Source organism: Microcaecilia unicolor, chromosome 10, assembly GCF_901765095.1.
Source record: "Microcaecilia unicolor chromosome 10, aMicUni1.1, whole genome shotgun sequence".
NCBI lineage: Eukaryota > Metazoa > Chordata > Amphibia > Gymnophiona > Siphonopidae > Microcaecilia > Microcaecilia unicolor.
This window is the reverse complement of record NC_044040.1, coordinates 127,760,098-127,773,472: the sequence shown is the minus strand read 5'-3', so window position 1 is coordinate 127,773,472 and position 13,375 is coordinate 127,760,098.

Here is a 13,375-nt window from a genome sequence, read left to right as displayed (position 1 = left end):
GGTGGGCTTCTTTTGTCAGATAGATGGGCTTTTCAGTCTGAGTTTCCATGTCTTTTGTTAAGTGTAGTCTCTGTGATTGATTCTTTGGATATGAGTTAATGGGCTTAGGTAACCACCCAGCTAGTTCTTGTTCTCAGTAGTTTTCCAGGGGGAAGGGGAAAGTAAAGTCTTTGCAGCTGCATATTTTATTCATATATATGTATCTGATCCAGCAAAATCAATAACTCTGACAATTAACCTCATATCATGCTACATATCATATCATGCTACACTACTAGGATTCATTTTAAACTACCCATCTGTTCCCAGTTCAACAACTGGAGTTCATAGGAGCCCTGCTAGATACAATGTAGGTGCAAGCTTTTCTCCCTGTGACCTGAGCAGATACTCGTCATCAGGGGCGTAGCTACGGGTGGGCCTGGGTGGGCCCAGGCCCGCCCAAACTATACTCAGGCCCACCCAGTTGTCCTGATAGGATGTGCGCTTTGGCGCCTTTCTGCCACGGCTCAGTTGAGCCTCCACGACGTGCAGCGTTTTGGTAGCCGGCAGCGCTCCAGTTACTCCCGCTCCTACTAGACTTAACATTTTTTTTTCTTAATTCGGGTCCCCTTTCCTGATCTAGACCTGGCCAGTCTAGCACTGCACTCCCATGACACTACTCCCTTGCTCACTATGAGGTCTGACTCTTATCTTCACTCTGGACTCTGCTGCTTTGCCTTGCTCTCCCCCCCCCCCCCCCCCCATGTGCACGCTGGCGCCACAGTGCACTGCAGACCCGGGAAGCTGTGAAACCTGTACTCATCCTTTCAGCACAGAGCAATTTTCTACCCACAGAATTTGCTTAGGTAACTGCTTAGTAAATCAGGAAAATTCCTTTGAAAACTGCCTTAATTTCTGCCTCCGCTTTCTCTTTATTCTTTCAGAGGCACTTCTATGTTGCTTCTTTCATTTGCAAAGCGACGTGGTACTTAAATTAGTGTTGCTGCGGCTCCTTTACTGTGCCCTCGCTAGAGCAATATCAGCCTTTTCTTGACCCTCCCCCTCCCCCCTCAGCACTGCCCTGCAGCCCCAGGCCAGAACAGGCATAGGAGCCAGCACACACAGAACTGAGCACGGTGCTCGAGTCTGCACTGCCTGCCACCACATGCAGGCCAGCTGTCCTCCAGGTAAAATAAATAAAATGTTTTAATTTTAATGTGTACAGTGTAATGTTGGCTGGTGGTGGCTTCCTGGTGGGGGTAGGCTGTTCACTGCCTAGGGCAAAAAAAAGGTGTGTAATCATTAGTATACCTTTTTTTTCCTAGGCAGTGAAGAGTCCAAAATATACCTTTATTTTGCCCTAGACAGTGAAGAGCCCACCCCCCACCCAGAAACCCACCAACAATAAATTTTAGTAGTGACCAGGTTAAAATTTTAAAAAGGTTGTAAATGTTGGTGGGTTTTTGGGTGAGGTTGGTCTCTGCATTGTCCAGATTAAAAAAAAATGTTCTAAATTTAATGTAGGCAGGTCTCTGGGTGGAGGTGAGCTCTGCAGGGCCCAGGACATTAAAAAAAATTATAATTAGTGCTGGTGGCCTTTTGGGGGAGGGGGAGGAGATGACAGACCATGGGGGATGGCTAGGGGGTAGGACAGGGCTGACACTAGGCTACAGGGAGGAGTGAGAGAAGGGGTAAGGTAGGGCTGATGACTAGCTATGGGATGGATGGTGGGGATGGGCTGATACTGGGCTATGGGGATGGTTGGGGAGGAGAGGGTAAGGTACAGAAGGGAAAGGCTGATGCTAGCTAAGGATGGACTTATGTCTGGTCAAGTTTGATATGGCATAACATAACTATATTTAAAAATATTGTTTTTTCCATTAAATATGTTTGGGGTTTATGTTGATGCAGGGCAGCAGTTGGACAGAGAAATCCATCATCAAGTGCATTCTAAGGCATTATTTTGTAGTATGCCAAGAAACACTACTCATGCTTATATACATAGTGCCCACCCATGTTAGCTCTGGGCCCACCCAAAATGTCAGGTCTGGCTACGCCATTGCTCGTCACTCTTGCCACTCAGTTTCATACCAGCCAGCAGGTCATGGATTGGCAAATGTTGAGGTTGCTAGGCCACATGGCCTCCTCTGTGCATGTCACCCCTTGGCACATCTCTCTATATAAAAAGCAACACCAACGTTCTATGAAGCCTCCAGCCGGAAGTGTGAAGGGGGCGAGATATCCAGTTTCCCTATGAGTGTCTGCCCCGCCCTCTCTGTAACACAGTCAGTGAAGGAAAACAGCAGAGCACGAAATCAAATCGCTGGCTCTGTAACAGTGAAGGACTCAGAGGGGGGAGGGGAGAGAGGGCAGGGACACACACACTCCCACATGCACACAGAAGAAACCATTCCTAGTCCCCGTTTCATTTGCATCAGAAACGGGGCTTTTTTACTAGTCTACATATGAACTGCCCGGTGGACCCTAGCTTCCCAGTGGGCTCAAGACTCAGGAAGCCTAGCAGATGTCATCAGAGTCATTCCAGAGTTGGTTCAATCTCTGCACTGGTAGACAATTCGACCCAATTTGACCATGGGACCTCCATTCCAAATTCCTCAATCCCAGAGGGTGCTGATGACAAATATATCCCACTTAGGGTGGGGGGCTCATTTAGATGGTATTCATACTCAAGATGCTTGGTCAGCTCAGGAGCAGATCTCCACATCAACCTTCTAGATCTCAAAGCAATCTGGAATGCTCTAAAGGCTTTCAGAGATCAGCTGTTCAACCAAATTGTTCTCATTCAAACAGACTATCAGATTGCAATATATTACACCAACAAGCATTGGGGGGGGGGGGGGGGATACAGGATATTACCCCCTGTGTCAGGAGGCTGTCCAGATATGGCACTGGGCTGTCCAGAATGGGATGGTTCTCAGAACCACTTACCTGGTGGGAAAGTCCAACAGCCTGGCCGACAGACTGAGTAGGGTCATGCAACAGTATGAGTGGTCACTCAGCATGGGCATTGCCCGACAGATTTTCTGAGAATGGGGCACTCCCTCTGTGGATCTCTTTGCCACTCCTTACAATCACAGAGTCCTTCAGTACTGTTCTAGGCTCAAACTACACGACAGACTAGCATCAGATGCCTTTCTCCTGCATTGGGGGACAGGTCATCTATATGCATATCTGTTAGGACTGGGTAGTGAGCCCTTGTGCCATGACTGAGCACGGTGGATGAAGAGCAGCACCGCACTCAGTCAGGCAGCTGGACAACCCCTAGCTTCACCTGGGAAGCGACCACCATTCCCCAGGAGTTGAGCCACCAGGACTTCGGGATCCGGATGGGGTTGGGCAGCCACTGACCTGGCTAGTGGTAAGAGCGGGCGTAACTTGGCTGGTAGGCAGGTACAGTCCAGAGATCAAGGCAGGCAGCACTACAATGGGTAATCAGGTATGGTCCAAGGGTCAAGGCAGGCAGCAACACAGCGGGTAATCAGGTCCATTCCAAAGGTCGAGGCAGGCAGCAACACAGCGGGTAATCAGGTCCGGTCCAAAGGTCAAGGCAGGTAGCAAAACAGCGGGTAGTCAGGAATGGTCCAAAGGTCAAAGCAGACAGCAAAACAGCGAGTAGTCAGGAATGGTCCAAAGGTCAAGGCAGGTAAAGCAGACGAGTAGTAGTGAAGCAAATGATACAAGCACCAAATTTCTAACAAGATAGAAGCCGATGCAAAGATGGTGTCCCAGGCCAGCTCTTAAATAGGCCTCCAATCAGAGGATCCTGGTCTCAGCTGAGAGGCGAGAGATCTCATAGGGCACGCCCAAAAGACATTCAAGATGGCTGCCTCCTTGATGAGCTACCTAAGATGGCTGCTCCTCAAATGATCCTTCCAAGATGGCTGCCCCTCAGATGCTCTTCCCAAAATGGTTGCTGCTCAGGTGATCCTGCCAATATGGCCGTTGCCAGAAGAACAAGGTAGGGATGCAACAATATCCTCCCATTCCTCTCATGGGGAAGATTTTGCTAAAACTCAGACAAGACTGGGGAACCATGATCCTGCCCCATACTGGCCAGGCAGATCTGGTTCCCTCTTCTTCTGAAAATATCCTCCGAAGAACTGTGGAGACTGGACTGTTTTCCGACCCTCATCGCACAGAACGAAAGAACTCTTCTGCATCCCAACTTCCAGTCTCTGGCCTTTACAGCCTGGATGTTGAGAGATTAGAATTTGCTTCCTTGAATCTCCCAGAGAGCATCTCCAAGGTTTTACTGGCTTCCAGGAAAGATTCCACTAAGAGATGTTATTCATTCAAATGGAGGAGGTTTGCTGTCTGGTGTGAGGGCAAGGTCCTAGATCCACTTACTTGCCCTACACAGAACCTGCTTGAATACCTTCTACACCTCTCTGAGTCTGGTCTTAAGACCAACTCCGTAAGGGTTCACCTCAGTGCAATTAATGGTTACCATCACCGAGTAGAGGGTGAGCCATGGACCTCTAGTTGTTCAATACATACAAGGTTTGCTTTTCACAAAGCCCCCTATCAAACCTCTGCTTGTGTCATGGGACATCAACGTCATCCTTACCCAGCTGATGAAAGCTTCCTTCGAGCCACTGGATTCCTGTTTACTGAAGTACTTGATCTGCAAGGTCTTGTTTTTGGTGGCAGTTGCTTTGGCTTGCAAGGTCAGTGAGCTTCAGGCTCTAGTAGTGGATCCACCTTACACAAAGTTTCATCACAACAGAGCAGTTCTCCACACACACCCTAAATTCCTTCCTAAGGTGTTGTTGGAGTTCCATCTAAATCAATCGTCTTCCCAACATTCTTTGCCAAAACTCATGCCCATCCAGGAGAGAGTGCACTGCACACCTTGGACTGCAGGTGAGAATTGGCCTTTTTTCTGGAGTGGACTAGGTCCTATAGATATTCCATCCAGCTTTTTGTTTCTTTTGATCCCAACAGGATGGGGGGGTTTTCATTGGTAAATGCACAATTTCCAATTAGCTGGCAGATTGCACACCCTTTACTTATGCTCAGGCTGGACTGACTTTAGAGGGTCATGTCAAGGCTCACAATGTCAGAGCCATGGCAGTGTCCTGATGTTGTTTTTGGTGAGCCTGTTAGCTAGGGATTCCCACATGTGAGAATAACCTGGTCTGCTTGTCTTCAGAGAAAGCAAATTTACTTACCTATATTAGGTATTCTCTGAGGACAGCAGATAAATTATTCTCAAATACCCTCCCACCTCCCCTTGGAGTTTTCTCCTTTTAGCTACATAATTGTACTAATAATCCCGTGCTTGCGAGTTGAGCAGAAAGGCATCTGCACATGGTGGTGACAGCATTGCCTCAAACTCTTAAAGAAGCATTACACTGGGCAGCATTTCTGCACTGGGCTCCATGGATGTGAGAATAATTGGCAAGGACAATACCTGCTATAGGCAAATAACTTTATCTGCAAATGATAAAACATTAATTTTCATGTTTTTTCTGCTCATTTTTGATTTATAATTACATGCAATGACATGGACTATGTCATTGACATTTTATATATTGTTTCAAATGAATGTCCAATCCTAATAAAAAGTTCCACAAAATCAGACCAGGCTACAATACTACTGAAGTCTTCTGACTGAATCTGCAGTTATTGAACAAAGATGAATCTCTGCCTAAAACACTTAATATCCTTATAGTAAAGTGTGATACCCTGAGCGAGGGTTGAGGGTGGGCCAGTGGATGAATTCAGCTTGGCAACAAGATATCTGCAAAAATAAGTATTTATTTATCTGACTCCTGTGGCTGTTGCTTCACAAGGCCAGGAACATAAGTTGGGAAACCTTTTTCTATTCAATAAACCCAGTCTCATGCTGTCACGGTTGTGCCCCTGTTTTGTGCTCTCCTTCTTCTCGCCACCTGGTGGCCAGACCTGGTGGCTGCAATGAACTGTCTGGTTATTGTCACCCGTTTCAGATTTCAGCCCAGTCCGGTCCGGAACTTCCAGACTGCCAGACTTGCTCTTTTTGTTAAAACCTGCACAGCTCCTGTAGTTGCCTGGTGATTGCTGCAGCTAAGCCTCAGCTGCTGCTGGGCTTATTAGCCATTCTGAAATCTTTCTGTTTTGCCTTTGCATCGCCTAAGGCCCTGAGGTTTGTTGGGGTGCTGTTTGCACTTCTGCTCAGTCTGGTTCCTTGCCTTAATTCTTGTCTGTTTTAGTTAGTCAGTGGGTAGTTAGATTAGGTTGTTGTCTGTTTGCTAGTCCTGTCTTTGGGTTATTGTTTTGTGTTTAGTCTTTGTCTGTTTGTGTCTAGTGGCTGCTTGCAGCTTCCTGTCCTGTGCTTTCACTTATCCTTTCCCTGCCTTGCTGCCTCTGTATATTCCTTTCCCCTCTGACCCTCAGTCCCTGTTCAGCCTAGTTGGGATCCTGATCCTGTTCCTGCCCTGTCCTATAAGTCCTACCAGCCGCCTGCAGCCAGGAGCTCAACTCCTGGTGAAAGGTGGCCATGTGCAGGTGAAGCCTAACTGTTTGTCAGAGTTCTGCCTTGTCTCTGGTGTGGGGTGGTTTTGCCTGCCACTGCCACTCCACGGCAGTGGCCCAAGGGCTCACAAACCTAGTTCCTGCTTTGAATATGTGACACATGCAGGCCTCTAGCCGACAGGCCCAAACATAGTCTGTGGCTGGTGGGGCTGTCATGCCCCAAACACAGTCTGTAAGTTCTTGGTTCTTCTCCAAGTCTTAGGTCTGTCCCTAGCCAGACCTCAAAACACAACTTGCAAGTCTCAGTCACCTAGCAAAAGTGGCTTACAAAGCCTGAAAATGCAACTTGCAAGTCTCAGTCAAATAGCAAAAATGGTTTACCTCAGCCAGGTCACGATCACTGCACATCAGCAGGGGAACCCTTACACTACAGGGCATCTTCTCTCTTCTTCAGGCCTCAATATCTTGGCCTTCCTGACCTAATCAGCTTTAGGGCTTTTAGCTCCATCCTGATCTGAGCCCTGCCCCTCTGACTCAGCAACTGCCTCAGCTTCAGCCTCCACCTTGGCAGACTAGTGCTCCCTGCTGCAAGGAGGCTGAACTACATCATCCATGAGAGAGTACTCTTCATTATACTATCCACTCCCTCACACAAAGAATGTTTTATCATCATCATTGTCATTATCATCTGCATTAGAAGTAGTGTTGTCTGATTCATCACTCCCACCTTCTTCTTTGTTATCATCACTTTGATTTACTTGTTTAAAAAAAGTGATTAAGAAAGTTTTAGTAAAGATAAACATCATCATCATGTCCAATTACAGAGAAGGCTTTCACAAATTTAGAATCATTGTTCTTCTAACAATTTTTTGTCTGATAGCAAATTCTGTATGAATTTCCTCACAAACCACTACTACTACTATTTAGCATTTCTATAGCGCTACAAGGCATATGCAGCACTGCACAAACATAGAAGAAAGACAGTCCCTGCTCAAAGAGCTTACAATCTAACAGACAATGCAAGAATGTCAAATGTGTGTGAACCCTTCAATTTCTTAAGGCAAGACAAGGAGACTTCCTCTCTAAAGACTCTATCAATCCAGTCACCCCAATGTAAAAGTTTCCATAGGATGGCCAGCAGCCTGTTGTGGTAGATGTTCACCAATAATTGGAACCAGATTCTGCGTCATCTCCCCTTCAAAATGACCCAACTGTTCACTTTTTATTTTGGCTAGAGTCCAATAACCAGCTCAAAAGACACAGGCAACTCCACTGATTTCATTCCCTGAACAATAAACCCAAATAGAGGAGTTTGACTCTTATATATACTGATAGTGTGGAGGTGTTCCTTTAAATTGGTGAAAAACAGATAGATTCACCCTTAAAGCTATTAAATCTTAACAAAACGAACCTCAAATCTCCCAGCAAAGAACTCTGCAAAAATATTGTCAATCCCCTGCATAAATGGGAGTGGAATACTATCATAGGTTCTGTTCAAGAGAGAATAGAGAAAAAAACCCCAACGTAAAAACTCATCAACTAGATGAGAAAACCGAAAGGGATAAAAAACTCTCTTTCTCTCTTAAGCTTTGTAAATAACTAATATATTTAAACGAACACCAGTATACCCAAACTATCCCAAAATAACTGACTTCAGCCAGTAAAGGACTGCCTACCTAAGTCCCATACGGGGGGGGAAAACTAGAAGTTGAATTGTTATACAGCTTTAAATATATATAATGATTTTAAACAGTATTTACAGCAGTATTGAGGAAAACCCTCTTTCAAATGCCAAAAAAATACTAATACAAAAAAATATACTTAGCTTGAATCGAATGAAACAACTTCAAGAAAACCCTCAGTCAAAAGGACCCCCCACGTAGGAACTCCGGAGCCCTGAGTAAACGCTGCGGCAAAAAACCGCCAACCCTTCGACAAAAGCGCCTTGTTTCGCCACCCTCGTGGCTGCCTCAGGAAGGGCGCTAAAAATCCATCTGGAAAAACCCAATTCACTCTACGAACTAAACTAGCAGTGAAGTAAATCCCAAAGATGGCACAGGAACTAAAACTCCGAGTGAAATACAGCTTTTATTTTAAAAAACGTAACGGAACGTCATGACGTCATAACGTAAAAACGTCATGACGCCAAAACGTAACCTATCCTGATGTCTAAACAGCCAAGAACACCACGCCTCCCTAGAGGATTCTCATTAATAGTAAGCATTCCATTCAATGTTCCTATTTAACCCTTGAGGAGCGACTGTTTTAAGTGTGTAAATCCAATGCTGTTCCCTACGCCAAAGTATTGTTTTTAAATCCCCCCCTCTCTTACCCATATGTACTTGATCAATAATCATACATTGTAACTGATTAAACTGATGTTGAGCTTGTTCACAATGGCGGGTCATAGGTGCTTCCAATTTAGAATTTGTAATGCAATGTCTATGTTCAATGACCCTAGTTTTGAATTGGCGAGTGGTATGTCCTACATAGAGCAGATTACACGGACACCTAAAAAGGTAAACCACATTCTTTGATTCACATGAAGTTCTATGTTTTAATTTGTATGTCTTGCCACTGGTAGACTTAAATTCTGTGCTTTCAACTGTAACAGAACAGATTGAACAATGTCCCTTTCGGTTTTCTCATCTAGTTGATGAGTTTTTACGTTGGGGGTTTTTTCTCTATTCTCTCTTGAACAGAACCTATGATAGTATTCCACTCCCATTTATGCAGGGGATTGACAATATTTTTGCAGAGTTCTTTGCTGGGAGATTTGAGGTTCGTTTTGTTAAGATTTAATAGCTTTAAGGGTGAATCTATCTGTTTTTCACCAATTTAAAGGAACACCTCCACACTATCAGTATATATAAGAGTCAAACTCCTCTATTTGGGTTTATATATATTACATTGGGTTTGCTTTCTCCTACACTAGTTAGAGATTCCCTGAACAATAAAATTTAAGATAAGTACATAAGTAATGCCATACTGGGAAAAGACCAAGGGTCCATCGAGCCCAGCATCTTGTCCACAACAGCGGCCAATCCAGGCCAAGGGCACCTGGCAAGCTTCACAAACGTACAAACATTCTATATATGTTATTCCTGGGATTTGGGATTTTTCCAAGTCCGTTTAGTAGCGGTTTATGGACTTGTCCTTTAGGAAACCATCCAACCCCTTTTTAAACTCTGCTAAGCTAACCGCCTTCACCACATTTTCCGGCAATGAATTCCAGAGTTTAATTACACGTTGGGTGAAGAAACCTTTTCTCCGATTTGTTTTAAATTTACTACACTGTAGTTTCATCGCATGCCCCCTAGTCCTAGTATTTTTGGAAAGCGTGAACAGACGCTTCACATCCACCTGCTCCACTCCACTCATTATTTTATATACCTCTATCATGTCTCCCCTCAGCCGTCTCTTCTCCAAGCTGAATAGCCCTAGCCTCCTTAGTCTTTCTTCATAGGGAAGTCGTCCCATCCCCGCTATCATTTTAGTCGCCCTTCGCTGCACCTTTTCCAATTCTACTATATCTTTCTTGAGATGCGGCGACCAGAATTGAACACAATACTCAAGGTGCGGTCGCACCATGGAGCGATACAACGGCATTATAACATCCTCACACCTGTTTTCCATACCTTTCCTAATAATACCCAACATTCTATTCGCTTTCCTAGCCGCAGCAGCACACTGAGCAGAAGGTTTCAGCATGTTATCGACGACGACACCCAGATCCCTTTCTTGGTCCGTAATTCCTAACGTGGCACACCTGTTTTCCATACCTTTCCTAATAATACCCAACATTCTATTCGCTTTCCTAGCCGCAGCAGCACACTGAGCAGAAGGTTTCAGCGTGTTATCGACGACGACACCCAGATCCCTTTCTTGGTCCGTAATTCCTAACGTGGAACCTTGCATGACGTAGCTATAATTCGGGTTCTTTTTTCCCACATGCATCACCTTGCACTTGCTCACATTAAACGTCATCTGCCATTTAGCTGCCCAGTCTCCCAGTCTCGTAAGGTCCTCTTGTAATTTTTCACAATCCTGTCTCGAGTTAACGACTTTGAATAACTTTGTGTCATCAGCAAATTTAATTACCTTGCTAGTTACTCCCATCTCTAAATCATTTATAAATATATTAAAAAGCAGCGGTCCTAGCACAGACCCCTGAGGAACCCCACTAACTACCCTTCTCCATTGTGAATACTGCCCATTTAACCCCACTCTCTGTTTCCTATCCTTCAACCAGTTTTTAATCCACAATAGGACATTTCCTCCTATCCCATGACCCTCCAATTTCCTCTGTAGCCTTTCATGAGGTACCTTGTCAAACGCCTTTTGAAAATCCAGATACACAATATCAACCGGCTCCCCTTTGTCCACATGTTTGTTTACTCCTTCAAAGAATTGAAGTAAATTGATCAGGCAAGATTTCCCCACACAAAAGCCGTGCTGACTCGGTCTCAGTAATCCATGTCCTCGGATGTGCTCTGTAATTTTGTTTTTATGTTTCAACATTTTTATTGATGACATCCATAAATGACATAACTTATGAGACACTTCAGAGTCTGAACAACTGATACAAATAAACGATACAACATTATCTGTCATCAAATTTTCACATTGTGTAGTAACATTCCCAACTCCCCCTCCCATTCCTTCCCTCCCCCCATACTGGCATCATACATATGAAAGAGAACAACCCTTTAAATGATGTCTTCCTATCGGGAATATATAAGAGACCATCCCCTTTCTGCTGCTGCAATAGTCCTGATTTATTTAAGCCCGCAATGGGCCTGCAGACCCCCGATGATTGGATTAGCCCCCCTTCCTGGGGTTCCAGATGGGGAGCCTGTACTCTGATGACCCCCCATCCCACCATCCCAATGTACTCTCTGATCAAGCCTGGTACATTATATTAAACTAAATATAATTCCCCTCCCCCCTCCCTATCCCCTTCTACCTGAGTGTTCAGTGAACCCACTAATTCTTGATCACATTGATACTTAAGTGACACAAGTTGTTGAGTTATGGCCCTGTAACGCACTGAGTTTATTAAGAATGTAACTTCGTGCTTTGGGGGACATCACATTGATATAATCTGTCCAAATTAGATAGAAGTGTTTTTGTGTGTTAAAATTTAGCAGAGCATCCTGAAGCTCCAGCAAAAGTAATGTATGCAACCGATTACGCCACTGCCAAAAAGAGGGGGCTTTCTCCAATGTCCAATTCACCAGGATGCACTTCATACCCACCACAGATGCCTTATGGACAAGTGCATTTTGGTAAGCTGTTCCCCCCTCCACCGGACTTTGGCAACCCAGCAAAATGCATTTTGGCAAGCACCTAATCCTGGAGCCTCCCACTCTTTCCAAAAACCTTAGTATCCTTTTCCACAAAGCCTCGATTGCAGGGCACTGCCAAAAAGCATGGTAAAAATCACTTCGGTACGCCCCACATCTCTTACATTGAGCCGATTCTAAATATCCCATCTGGTGTAAACGTAGCTGTGATGTGTATGCTCTGTAAATAACTCTAGCCTGACATTCCCGAAGTTCCATACTTCTAGTCCATTTCCCCACCCCTCTCAGCCCCCGCAGCAAATCCCGGGTTGAGACCTCCGACTGGGTGTCTTCTGCCCACCTAGCAGCCACTTTTCTTAAATCTCTCTGTGGTCGTGTAACTATCAAACGCTTATATAGCAGGGAGATGGAAACAGGATCTCCTGATGGAACCTCTAAAAGTTCTTCCAGCTTGGTGGCCACATCAACACCTAGCGTCATCTTGGGCAAAGACGCTACATAGTGTCGTACCTGTTCATATGCAAATCTTGAGCTCCAATCTAAGGAACTTAAACCAAGATCTTCCATCTTTTTGATTGCTCCAGAAGGCTCCAGTACCTGATGTAAAAATATTATCCCCTTCTCTCCCCATGCCCTCAATCCAAGATTTTCAGTACCTGGACGGAAGGCGTCATTTCCTTGCAGGGGGAGGAGTCTACTACACCCACCATCAAAGGCCCAAATCTTCGCCAGGTCCCTCCACAGTGCTCTCAATGGTCCTATTAAAACACTAGATCTAACATGTGCCTCCAGGTCTTTCCCCTTTGCATGTAATATATAAAAGCTGTGCCTTGGTCTACACAACTCCTTTTCCATTGTTACCGGAGTATATGCCTCCGTTTGCTGATACCAATCCCCCAAATGACGTATTAAGCAAGCTATATTATAAAGTTTAATATCAGGGACTCCAAACCCCCCATCTCTCCCTTGTCCCATGAGATACTCAAACTTAATCTGAGGTCTCTTCTTAGCCCAGAAAAACTTAGAAAGCATACTATGTAATGCACTTACGTCCTTTTGTTTAAGGTAAATCGGTATTGTTTGCAGAAAATATAACCATTTTGGGAACAGTACCATATTAAACAATGCAATGCGTCCCATCAAAGACAATGGTAACCCTTCCCATCTCCTAAGAGTCTCTCTGGTACTAGTTAGCAAGTGCGCAATGTTTGCCTCCCCAAGTTGTCTAGGGTCTTTAGTAAGTTGAATTCCTAAGTATTTAAAGGCCGTTCCCGCTCTTTTAAATGGACAATTTAATCTCACCCACTGATCCTCTCTCATATTAAGGGTCATAACCTCTGATTTCTCTAGATTAAGCCGAAACCCAGAAAAGTCCCCAAACTCCGCAAAAAGATCCATCAAGGAAGGCAGCGAAACCTGGGGGTCCTCCAGGACCACTAATAGATCATCCGCAAATGCCGAGATCTTAAAAGAGTCTCCTCCTATCTGTACGCCTCTCACCTCTCCCGTCCGCTTGATGTCCCTAATAAGGGGGTCCATTACCAATATAAAAAGAAGTGGTGAGAGGGGGCAGCCCTGCCTAGTTCCGCGGGCTATCTCAAACGGAGCCGAGG